We start from the raw sequence: 12,991 nt of genomic DNA on the forward strand, positions 1-12,991 counted from the left end.
GTAGACCAAAACGTCACCTCAAAATATAAATTGCACAATCTTAAGTCTTTCGCGATTATTTAAACTCGTTCAAGTCGTAAAATATGGGCGAAGTATCCAAAAAATAAATTGGGTACGAGCGGTTTCAGATTTAATCCGCAGAGTGAAAGGTTCAAGTGTGTGTGTGTATTCACATTGTCGTCAAAACCTCAGATTTGGTGATTTTAAGTCGTTGTTATGCAGATTACTTACCGCACAAATATGTGTTAAAATGCGTACCGCTCGCGTAGCAAGGTTATTTTTCCTCTTTTAACCAATTTTGTGGCGTTGTCGTTGCTGCAGCCATCGTCGTTTCTTAATTAATTAAACTCCCCAATGATTCAAAAGACAATTAATAGAGTGTTTTCACTCACGTGATCAGTAACCTTGTTTTGCCACAGAAAAGAAAAGAAAAGAAAACGTTTGCATGATAATAGAGCTCAATTCCCGGAGGATTAGTTGGGTACACTAACATGGCCGCCGTTCCACTAACCTGTTCCAAGCTCCCAGATAGAAGGGAAAGAGAAAAAAATGCGTGCGAAAAATGAGTGGGGGCTTGGGTCCCCCGCCTCGCCTCGACCCAAGCCTCCAGGTTGCTGGCCAGCGGTTTTCGTTAAAAAAATGGTTTGGTGGGGGTGCTCAGCTCAGTCTCGCGGGCTCAGAAAACATTGTTTTGGAAAACCACCATGCCCGCAGTGACGTCACGTGAAAACACAAGATGGAAATGCACTGCCCAATTTCAAAGACACCACTCCTCAAAGTTAAAGACACTGAAGAATGCAGTTACTTCTTATTATCAACAACACGACTCTTCCTCTTTGGTGTGATCACTGCCGCTTCATTATTTGAGCAAGTGTCGGGGCTTCTCTGTCACAAAGATACTCAAACCAAAACGCCCTCTTGGGAGTCGAAGAAAGACCGCGATCGTAAAGAAACACAGAGTTAGAAAAGGAGAGAGGTGTATGCCTTGGTATTGCCTCCTGATTCCAGGTGTTTTGCCATAAAGATCTTCGCGTGTGCTTAACAAGGTTTGAGGAGGAAAAAGAAGAGAGCAGGAATCCTTGACAGACACAAAGAAGACGAAAAAACAAATGTTAGAAAGGAATTAACTTCATTAAAATAAAGTTTAAGTAAAGGATACACAGAGAACAAAAGTTAGCGAAAGCAAAGACTAAAAGCTCGCAACTCTCTGGGAAGAAAGGAAAGTAGTCGCGATGAATTAAGACAAAACAAATCGATCAGCGAAGAATAATTAATTGAAACTAAGCGCCTTGTTCTGCAGGACAGTAAAGAGTAACTTAAGAATGGATTTGTCGAAAGATGACACAGCTTTTCAAAAACAAACCATGCAAACAACTTGAACGCAAACCTTTGAAACAGCAAGTTAAAAAAACTTTTCAGTAGTTTACTGTAAAACGCAATCCGTCTAAATCACATGGCCGGGAAAACGCAAGTTGATAGGAAAAAGAACCTACGAGTGTAATCAGCCTTGGGACAGACACAACTTCTTGAAATAAACGCAGTTGAGAGGCAAGATCGTAAAAATGTCAATCTCTTAAGGTATTGCACATACTTAAGTCGGGTGCCAGAGCGTACTTTACCCGCTTTATTTTGAAGCGACTTTATCTCGGCGATTCGCGCTTATGTAGGATGCGCATTCCGACTGCCTATATTCGCTTCAAAACAAAACGAAAACGATACTCATATAACCAGGGAACACAGTACTTACTGAAATAAATAGATATTTGTTGTGATGGGCCTGTTTGGCAACAGATTACATGTATTTAAGCATGATGGAAAAATAGGAAACTTAAGCAACGACGACGGCGACGGCAACGAGAACGTCATCTCAAAATATAAATTAGCATTATAGTAATCACTTCGTGACTATTTCAACCTTTTTAATATGACAAGGGTGAGGTCGTTCTTTAAAAGTGACACTGGTCGGAACGGCGCTTAATTTAGGGGAGAAAATTTATCCTCAAGTACTGACGTTATTCATAACACCTCAAATTTGGCTATTTCACATTAGGGAGCTTAAGATCTACGACGGCGACATCGACGAAAACGACACCTCAAAATAGAACTTTGCTCTAGTAAAAGTCTTTCGCGATTATTCCATCTCGTTCATGTCGTACAATGTGGGCGAAGTATCCTAAAAATAAATTGGTACGAGCGGTTTCAGACTGAAAATAGAGAATGAAAGATTCTCTGTTGCATGCTCACGTTGTCGTCAACACCTAAAATTTAGTGATTTCTCGTCGTCGTCATGCAGAGAACCGCAAAAATGTGAGCTGAAATCCGTGCCGCACGTGCAGCACGATTATTTATGCTCTTTTAACCAATGATATCATTGTTTTCTGGCGTTTTCGTCGACGTCGTCGTCGTAGATCTTAAGCTCCCTATTGTTGTTTTGCAGACGACGACAAAGAAATGGACAAATTTATAAAGTGAAAAACGCACGTGCGGGGCGTGAAAACCTATTGTTTTTGCCCACTAAATATGCAAATTTGTGACGTTCTCGTTGCCGTCGCCGTTGTCGTTGCTTTAGTTCCCTTATGATACAAGAGGCAGAGGACGCCCGAGTGTGTACTACACCTACGGTTGTGTCCTCTGCTGTTTTTGACAAAAAAAAAAAATTAACAGTGACATTACTTAAGATTTCGGTTTATTACGAAAATGTAGGATCGCTTTTCATGTTATATTGAATATCGAAAGCAATTTTGGGATTGCACTTTTTTACTACAATTCAACCAATCACAGGCAACTGACTTACGATTTCCCGCGCTTACCGACGGCTGCAAGGAATTTGCAATGTGTTTCGATTGGCTCTCTCGATTGTCGGCGTCTCTTGTGATTGGACACACAAGTACTTAAACTCTATTATACAAGATGAAATTACTTACGTTTCTTTTTGTCCACTGGTGGCGGTATTTCATCCCATCTCTTTTGAACAATGGCGACGACTCGAGGGTCCGCGTACGCCTTGGCCACGTCTAATGCAGTGTGCCCCTTTTTGTTTTCAAGCTGGACTTTTGCACTGAAAACAAGGTAAAAGTAAGGTAAAGTCCCTGTTACGAGCCAGAAGGCACATCAGGCCGGCGCTTATCTCCGGTTTCTTGTAGCATGAAGCGACTAGGATTATTTCTACTCCCCCCTGGATGGGATAACCCCTAGCATTAAATTCGCCGGTGCCCACTTATACACCTGGGTGGAGAGAGGCACCGTGAGAGTAAACTGTCTTGCCCAAGAACACAACACAATCTCCCCGGCCAGGACCCGAACCCGGACCACTTGATCGATCCGATCCGATCAATCCGATCCACTCGATCGATCTCGATCCGGACGCGAGCACTCTAACCATGAGGCCACCACGCCTCCCACAAGGACGGATTAAAATTGAAGGGATACTTTTTTCTCTGTGACCGAGTTCCTATGTGGATGGGGATCATCGAAACACTAAAATTCGTATTCAAAAATTCAGAACGTCTTGCGAAAGGACACCAAATTAAGGCAATCTCATTCAGAAACTTCAAATTGTGTACAAAAAACTACTTTATACCAAAACGAAAAGAACGATTCAAAATGTGCGAAGCGTAGCGAATAAAGTTCATAAAGAACTAAAGCATAGGCTTTAATTGAAAAATAAAACCATGTAAAAAAATTGCTTCGACCAACCCTTTGGATATGAGAAGTTCCACTACAGCTTCCCTGGAGCTTTCAATCGCTCTCATAAGTGGTGTTCCTCCATTAATGGTTTGTGCATCGATTTCCGCACCGCGATCTAGCAGAAACTGAACAAGATCCACTTGTCCAGAATGACATGCATGGTGCAATGCGCTCCACTTGAAATTATCTTTTGCATTTATATCCGCGCTGAAAGAAAACAAATTAATGCATTTATACACCACAGGAGTTGATAAAAGTTGAATTGCCAACGTTAAAAGATAAATGGCTGACGTTTCGAGCGTCTGCCATATTGTCGACGAACAGCTTCAGGTCTTTTACCTCAATCAGAGACATAAAAAAGCTCATGCGCCTTATATGAAATGAGGAGCGCCAGAACGCCCAAAGAACACAGATTGAAAAGCTCACAAATGAAACTCTGAAAGAATGTGGACTAAAACAGAAAGATAGTTCACGTTTCCCTTCTAGCGAAAAATCTTTATATTTTCGTTAGGACATGCACGAAATTCAGCGTGGCGGAGTGGATAAGTTCCCGGACTTTCAATTCGTAGTTCCTTCATACACAACTTACATTATACATACACACTCACGTACACAGGAAACATGACAACGTAACTTACCCAATCTGTAATAAATAGGCAGCTACATCGATGTTTCCGTGGGCACAAGCCGCCATTAGCGGCGTCTTGTAATACTTGTCGCGTTGATCAACTGACACTCCTCGGGCAAATGCGGACTTTAATGTTTCTAAATCACCAACTTTAGCGGCATCACTAATGTTCATGTAACTAATATCTGCCCAAGTAAAAAGATGTCACCATTAAAACCGCACTGAATTAAATGACTTGTTACGGCAGATTCCTGAAAGTAGCGAGGGGACGAATATTGACATGCGTTGCAAAGTGTCTTCTTTCGTAGCACTCAAGTTTGCTCTTAATCTGGAATTATCTTGAATCCCTGCCAGCACATCTTTCTCTTTCTTCCCCGCACTCCGCGTGCCTCAAATTTGTCTACGTTGATTTCCATGTTATTTTTTGTGAGTACGTTTAATTCTAGTTTAAATAACCTGTCGAGAATAGTTTTGCTCTTTGTGTGTTACTTTAGTCTTTGCATGTAGATTTAAAATAAAGCAATTCTTCTCGATAGTCAAAAGATCGCAATTCGTATGTGCATATAATATGAAGAGCAAAGAAGGCGCGACGGTTCGGACCCTCAACTTCTACCGATCCTTCCTGGGTTTGATTCCCCGAATCGACATGGATCTGAGTCGAGTTTGGATCTCGATGCTCTAAAAGGTTTTTCTCTAGATACCTCAGACTTTCCTTGTCTGAAAAACAAATGCTTGATTTAATTTCAAGCTGACTAATTTGATTTATTAGAAATGGACAGAGTTTGTTTGTCGTCTCTACCCAACAGTGACTATCAGGGATAAATTAGCCACTGCGTCACGCAAACTGTGAGCCATAACTGCAATTATGTAATTCTATCCACCTAGCAACTTTCGGTTTTTTGGCTCCCCTCCAAAACAAGACAACGTTGTTTACATGAAACTATACCCACCTGGAAAATTTAGGTACCACGCAGAATCATCTTGAATTGGATGTGATGGTGGATTGTCACGATCAAATCTTGTATTGTCAGTGAAATGCTAGATATAAGAATAAACAAGAGGATTGTCAATATCCCATAATCAATTTTATGCAAAAGCATTTATCAAAGAAGTGAATTCTGATAGTGATGCAAGAAACTGACTTAATTGCAATAACTCATGCACAGTGAAGCAGGATGCACTCACCACATATCTCTCTATAAAGTCAGCCGGTGGTCCCCCGTGTCGTGTGCGGGGGCCGTCTGGGGCTGTACAGATTGGCAGGGGGATTTTCGTCTTGCCCTAATAGAAGAAAAGAAAATGAGGTCAGTTAATCAAGGGGTGCAAGGGATAACGCAGTGGTAAGATCACTACCCTCCCATCAATGTGGCCCGGATTCGATTCCCAGATTCGCCGTCATACGTGGATTGAGTTTGTTGGTTCTCTACTCTGCTCAGAGAGGTTTTCTCCGGGTACTCCGATTTTCCCGCCTCCTCAATAACGAACATATGACTTGATTTGCGTTAATTGTTAATTTCAGTTTACAGTCTCCCCAATTAGTGCTGAGGCGCTAGAACGACTAAACACTTAAAGTTCCTTTCCTTTTGAAGCCCACATCTGGGAAAGCGACAGGGTCTATATGTTTATGAGGGCACTAATTTATCAACTTCATTACCTTCTTTTTCTTTCCTTTTTACCACCGCCTTTTTTCTTCTTTTTCTAGAAAAGAAAACCATTGTGTCTTACAGCAAAAAAGTAAATCTAAAACAACACTACAACATATTAATTTTGTTTCTGAAGCAAACTGTTACAAACTATAACAATATCATTTGGACAAAAGGACTGATGAAGTAGTGTTAAGCACCGATGTTCAGGACATTTAGGAACTTATTGGCGACCTGATTGGACAGGCATTGTTCAAATATAAGCTCCCAAAATTTGCACATCATTCGAGATTTCTTTTTTTCTTCGAATTGATCATCAGACGACAACACTGCTTGGGGTCGCATTTAGGGAGTTAACACTAGTGTTAAATCAAGTTCTATTGTTCAGTGTTCCCTAGGCATTCAAAACACCAGAGAGTAGCATCAACACTAGTGTTACACTGTGTTTCTTTCGAGTGTGACCGCAACTATTGTAGAGAAATTGCATTTTTAAGATTTATCTGAGTCGAGTTCAGTGTTTCTTCCCCTTCTGTTGTAACATTCATTTACAGTAGTTTTGACCTTTGCTTTCACTTATGCGTAGATTCTTAAAATACAGTCATTTCTTGTGCACATCATTAATAGAACAAAATGATACTTACCTTTCCAAGCACCACCATAAATTGCTGCAAAAAAGAGTGAGAATACACTCAATCCACAATTTATCCGCACATTCATGAAAACCAGAAAAGACATTCAGTCATGACGGAGTAGTTGAGGCAGGAAAATCTGGGGTAGGATTTCCTAGGGAAAGTACATTCCAGGTGGATAGGGAATGGAAATGTAACCCAGAGCACTAAGCAAGTCTTTTGGAAAGTGTCAAGTTGATAAATAACGATAACACTGATAATAAAATAATGATAAAAAAAATTAATAATAATAAGAATGTCATTAGTCATTAGTCATTAGACATTAGTCATTTTACAGTCATTAGACTGTAAAATAACTGTAGATAGTGTGGATATTTGAGATACACGGTCTATATGCTTTTATCCTCGGGGCGTTTTATGGACACTGGTTTAGCCGTCATTAGTATAATTCGATTGTATGATTTTAATATCTCTGCATCATGGAATTCGTAATTTTATAGAATTTTGAATTTTTTTATTATCAATCATTTCTGTTTCTTTAATGTAAGTAAGTGAAATAAATAGTTGTTTTTATAATAATAATAATAATAATAATAATAATAATAATAATAATAATAATAATAATAGCAATATTTGCATAGGGTGAACCTCTATACAAATATATTCAGTTACAAGTGCTTCAGAATGTTATAAGATACAGTGTAAATTTATGAAATAAAATAAATGAATTATAAAACATAAAACACAACAAAACATCATTAAATTAAAACTTTGTTAGTAAAAACCAATTAAAATCTAATTAACAATAAGACAACTAAAAGCTAATTTATTCTGAGTCAGAAACCATTCCAAACCTAAGACAAAGATGAGAAAAAGTTAAAATCCTGGCTAACTTTTTCAACCTGTGGTTTTTGACGAAGGCACCTAGACTTCCCGATGAGCAAGCAATATTTTAGTGCATGCAAGCGAAAACTCATTTACTGGCCCACTGGGAAAGTTAGTTTTGAGGTTTTTGTTCTGCTACATGTACAGTGTAATGACTAGTGGGACTATCAAGACTAGTATTCTTTAATGATCATAAAATAAAATGTAGTGTAGCTTTTTTGAGGGAAATTAGGAACAGCTGTTTAACAAACCTTATTAATAATTTTTTTACATGTAAGAAACAGGGCATAATCTACAGCATCTTCTTTGTTGGTGTCATGCGTTTGTGCCAACTGATTTAACTCGTCTACTTCCAGAGGGCAATCTACAACAGGACAAAAAGGGACCACTTGACAATAAAATAAACTAGAGACACATCCCTGTAGGCAGTGAGACTTCATTTTAGGACTTTCAATATGGTAGACAAGAAAACAATGATAGTGACTAGGCAGCACACTTAAAGAGAGCAGAGAGCGTGAAATGAAGTCATAAGTTTGAATTATTGCTTCAAGTTGATTGAGGTTTTCCTCTCACAAAATAGACGTACAATGTACATCACATACAAAATTGTCTATTAAATTATACTACATTAATTTTATTTAGTATTAAGAAGGGAGAAAAGGTGTAAGATCTGAGGCTTTATGATAAGTACTTTACATGTACTTACTGATTGTTTGTAAGCACATAACAAAGTTGTCCCTTGTGATTTTTCCATTTCTCCGTCCATCTTCATCTGGATCAAACTGATGAAAAATGTTTAATACTTTTTGTTCGTGTTCTTGGATCCAGTCATAGAGCTGCAGCAGAATAATATCAGAAACAACTGTAAGAAAATTGAAAGTTACTTTTAAAACTAAAGTAAACTGAAAACAGTCATGTTCAGCCATTGACATTCACGGATGTCTCATTACTGATCATAAGGGGCCACAGTAACTAAATAATAAAGCACTTTTTGAACCGATTGTACTTGTATGATTGTGATTTCTATAACTTTGCAAAATCAGACCTTAAACCTTTTGAACAGCCCTAAGAGTGAGACTTGCAGATTTTATTCTGTCTAACAATTTTACTCTACAACGGGGCTGGGGTCAATGCAAGGAGAAAAGGGGTTTAATACCAGCACCACATACTACTGTCTGGTAAAGACACAGCTCTGTTGGTAAATTATACAACTACATGTACATGTATGGAATGGATTCATACCCTGATCAGAGAATTTCCTCCAGTTAATAACTGGCTGGATTTCCTGAGATTACTACCAGCAAAATAATTAATTTTACATTGTATCAGTGCCAATACGTCACCAATGTTGTTTTCTCAGGGTTTAGTACATATGTTATATGTACAGCACACCATTTTTCCAGTTCATTTCATGGTTAAAGGGCCATAAAATCAACAGAAGAAAACAACAAGAGCCTGTTCACTTATTAGTAAACAACCACTCAGATAAAATGAGGTTAATATAGATCTCAGTTCCTCACGTACATTTACATTAAGTATGCAATCTACTAGATACAGCAGCTGTAAGAGCAAAAATTGACTCAAGTTGGCAGTAATAGGGGAGCATAGCTTTGCGTTAGGTTAGCCTGTGCAACTTTCGGTGATTGTGTGACTAGGGAACGTCACACAGTACTATGAGCTGAGTGCAAAAGAGCACACGCTAGATTGGACCAGAGTATTGGTTGGCAGGCGATACTCAAAAGCAACACAGCTAACAAGCTTGGAGTAAGTTGTTGTGCAGACTCAGGTGGTAGCATCATGATCATGATATTTTTCTTCAGTTCTTGGTTACCACATCAAGCCTGCTAAATACACAGTAATCCGCTAACTCAATGTGGACTTACTCTTATGGCATATGGTTCTCCTGTCCTATTGCCTCCTTTTGCTAGCTTAGCAGACTGTTTTTCAGCTTTGCGACATTCTTTAAGTGCCTCTTTGTGATCATTATCCTTTGCCAACAGTCTTGGGGTTTCCCTTCTTTATTTTTTAATGTGGATGGACAACCTGTTCATTGAAACTCGATTAGTCATTGATATTAATGTGAAGCATACATACAAGACTTACCGGTAGTATATAATTATCCAACATTCAAATACTCATTACCAAAAGACCTCTTTACAGTTGTGTGCTTAGTTACCTGGCCTTTAAATGAAAGTGAGGCTGGTGTTGACCTTGTTATGATACAGACCTCCCTCCTTTTCTTATGTTAATGATGATGTTTTAGTAAGAATTTACATATTAAGAAAAGTAGTGAGTTTTCAATCAAAACAGTCAACTCCAGCCTCACTTCATTCATAGGCCAGGTACATGTAACTATAAGCACACAACTGTAAAATGGACTATTCAAGAGCAAAACCACCTATCAGGTTGCCGATAAAAAAACATGTGCACGAGCTTTATAACTAATAAAACACTCCTCATCAGAATTCTTTTAAATTAATGTATAAAGCATACACGTACAAACTTGTTTTCTTTGTCTGCTTAAATGTTCTCTTCTAAGAATTTGAATTTTTGTTTGGACTCCAGAGGGACACACTAGTTGTGGAATGTTTTTGAAGCTGCTAAAAAAACTTGCAGCACACTTTTTATCGGATCCAAAAACTGTTGCTTGTTTTTTAAACATTACATTGTACTTCAAATGTGAGACAGTCTAAATGCTAATTAGTTATGGTATGCATTTTTACCAAAATCATCAACTTCATCTTTATAATACATGTATTCTCAACAATAAAAAATTGATAATTTTAACAGAATGCAAAATCACCTCTCTGTGCCAGGAATTTGCATACTGGTCCAAATCCCTTCTGTGCAGCATAATGTAGAGAAGTGTTCCCATCAGACGCAACTTTACCAAGATCTGCACCATAAGCTGCCAGCACCCGAATGACTTCAAAGTGACCATTCAGTGCTGCTTTATGGGCGGCATGGTAATTTTCACTATCCACTGTGTCATAATCAGCCCCAGCCTCCAAGATCTCCCTAACACAACCTACGCTACCAGTAGCACAAGCAGCGTGTAAAGCTGTTCGACCAGATGTCTAAAACCCAAAGTACCAATAATAATAATTTATTATTTAGTAGGTTCAAAAGTGTTTTTGAATGTGGCTATTGTAAATGCAATTTAGGCAAGGCTAACCTCAAGCCAATGCTGCCAGTGGTCTTACCCATTTTTGCATGTTCCTGTGGGGTGCCCCTGGAATTTGCAAGGGCTTTCACGTATAGCTTTGCAGATCGACTAGTGATCGTTGTGAATCATTGGTTGGTCGACTGCTGATCAAATAAAGACTGACGTATCGACCGATACATCAGTCGATATGTGGATTGAGTTACGGCCGAATTAAATCGGGGTGGCTAATGACAGAAAGTTGATCAAGCATCAATAATATGACGGCGAAATGTCGGTAATGTATCAGTGGATTTTCAATGATTGACAGTTGACGGTCTTTATTGGTAGACCAGTGGTTGACTCGCAGTCGATAGAGGGTCCACATGTCGGTGGATTGCAGATTGAGTGTCATTTGAGTACTGTAACCTTTAATAAGTTACATGTACATGAACAGGGTTTCTAAATTTATCTTCAACATACTTTAGGGAACCTACCATATGAACACTGTTGGGATCTGCCCCGGCTATAAGCAAAGCCGCAACAATGTCATCAAGCCCAGCCTCTGCCGCCACAAACAATAAAGGTTGGCCTTCTTTATTCTGAATGCGGCGGATAAAAAAGACAAGATTACACAATAAATAAATAATGGTATAAAAAACTTATTATTTGTAACTTATGCTTTGAGACAAAGAAAAATGGCACTTACCACATAATTAATGCTTGCGCCATGTCTTACGGCAATTTGTAGACACTCTAAATGACGTTTAGTGGGCTGGATACAGTAGAACAGAATTCCTTTTCCATCCAGGTCTCCTCACTATTTGCAAAGAAAAATAATTAGTTGTAAAGTATTAACTCCAGTCTCTTAACAAACACTTCCTTCAAGATAAATCATGTGTCAAAAAGTTCCCTCCCAATGTCATCTCCTCAGATTCATTAGTCAAGGTCTTGAGGTTTTTGATAATGACACATTTCATATTGTAATAAAATGGTTTGCCATGATGAGATTGAGTAAATAAAGCCCGTAATGATGATGGACTATTAGAAACCAGCGAGGGTATCACCAGAAACCATAACTGCCAATTTGGCTCCAAATGGTTGGCAATCGGAATACTGTGCAGGAGATACATGTAGCGGGTTTGAACTCTGTATGGACTGGTACTCAGTGTCTTATTCAAAAATAAGTGCTGCTTTTGTAATTACACCATAATGGGTGAAGACTTTCAAGTCTTCTAGGATAAGGACCAGGAACATAAATTTATTAGTAGACTAATAAGCAAAGCATGTAAGCATGATAATAATAATTATTATCTTTTTCCTAATTATTCAATTTTTTTACAAAACCTGTATGCTGTGTAACTTCCTTACTTGTCAAGTCCGTATCTGCATCTGTCAACAGAGTCAATGCTTGGACATGACCAAATTCTGCAGCCCGCATAGCAGGCACTGCGTCCTTTTAAGTCCACCATGTTTGGGCTGGCACCAAGATCGAGCAGTAAAGTAATCATTTTTTCATTATTCTTACAAGCTGCTAAATGACGTCCAGTCTCCCCATTCTCGGGTTCTGTGATTTCAAAAGAAAAATTGAAAACTTGATGAGGTCATCAATTATTGAGGTTTAACTTGGTATAAATTATAGGTCTCATTAGATAAACTGGCTTATCTGTGATCAGTCATTTTATTGTTCAAGTGGACCTACTAATCTTGCTTGATCTCAGACAATTAGTAAATGTCGAAAACATTATGCATGCTGGACACCCAAATACATGTACTGTTAGATTAGCTCAATGTGAACTTTCACCTCAACAAATAATTATCATCCAGAGGCATAAATTGGTTGGCATGCTGAACTTAATCTGTTTACTTGATGCCCTAACTTTGGAAGAACCACTCAAACGTATATGTCCCCTTTACATTAAAGAAAAAATTTTCATTTTTACCGGGCACTACCACCAGGGTCCATCTGCCAGAAATTTGGGGCTTAATTAAGATTAGGCCAAAACTCTGCACAATTTTTTGAAAATGCCTATTGTTAATAACACATGGCCTTAACGTTAATTTATATGTAGATATTTCATAATTTTGCAAAGTTTCAGCAAGTTTTAAGACCTTATTAACCAACGTATTCTCGTTTTCTTGTGTATTTTAATTTTAACAAATATATATTTACGGGTTGATAATTAAGAGGATCCTTGGGAAAGGCCACTTTCAGTGAATAGAATTTCGTGAATAAAATAAGATTTGCATTGTAAAGATTGTATCCCTGTAATACAAGTAAGCTTACTTTCAAACAGGAAATACAGGCCAAGTAACAGATTCCTCTTTTTCTTTGCATTGTTTATCACAAAACTGAATGCCGCGCATCTTGTAATGT

General features: G+C 38.4%; 1 pseudogene; it reads right to left on the bottom strand.

Annotated features, from left to right (window-relative positions):
* Positions 1-12,055, bottom strand: part of LOC137991891 (ankyrin repeat and EF-hand domain-containing protein 1-like) — a 23,245-nt pseudogene extending 11,190 nt beyond the window's left edge.
* Between the last annotated feature and the right edge of the window lie 936 nt (positions 12,056-12,991).

This window comes from Montipora foliosa, chromosome 2, assembly GCF_036669935.1.
Source record: "Montipora foliosa isolate CH-2021 chromosome 2, ASM3666993v2, whole genome shotgun sequence".
NCBI lineage: Eukaryota > Metazoa > Cnidaria > Anthozoa > Scleractinia > Acroporidae > Montipora > Montipora foliosa.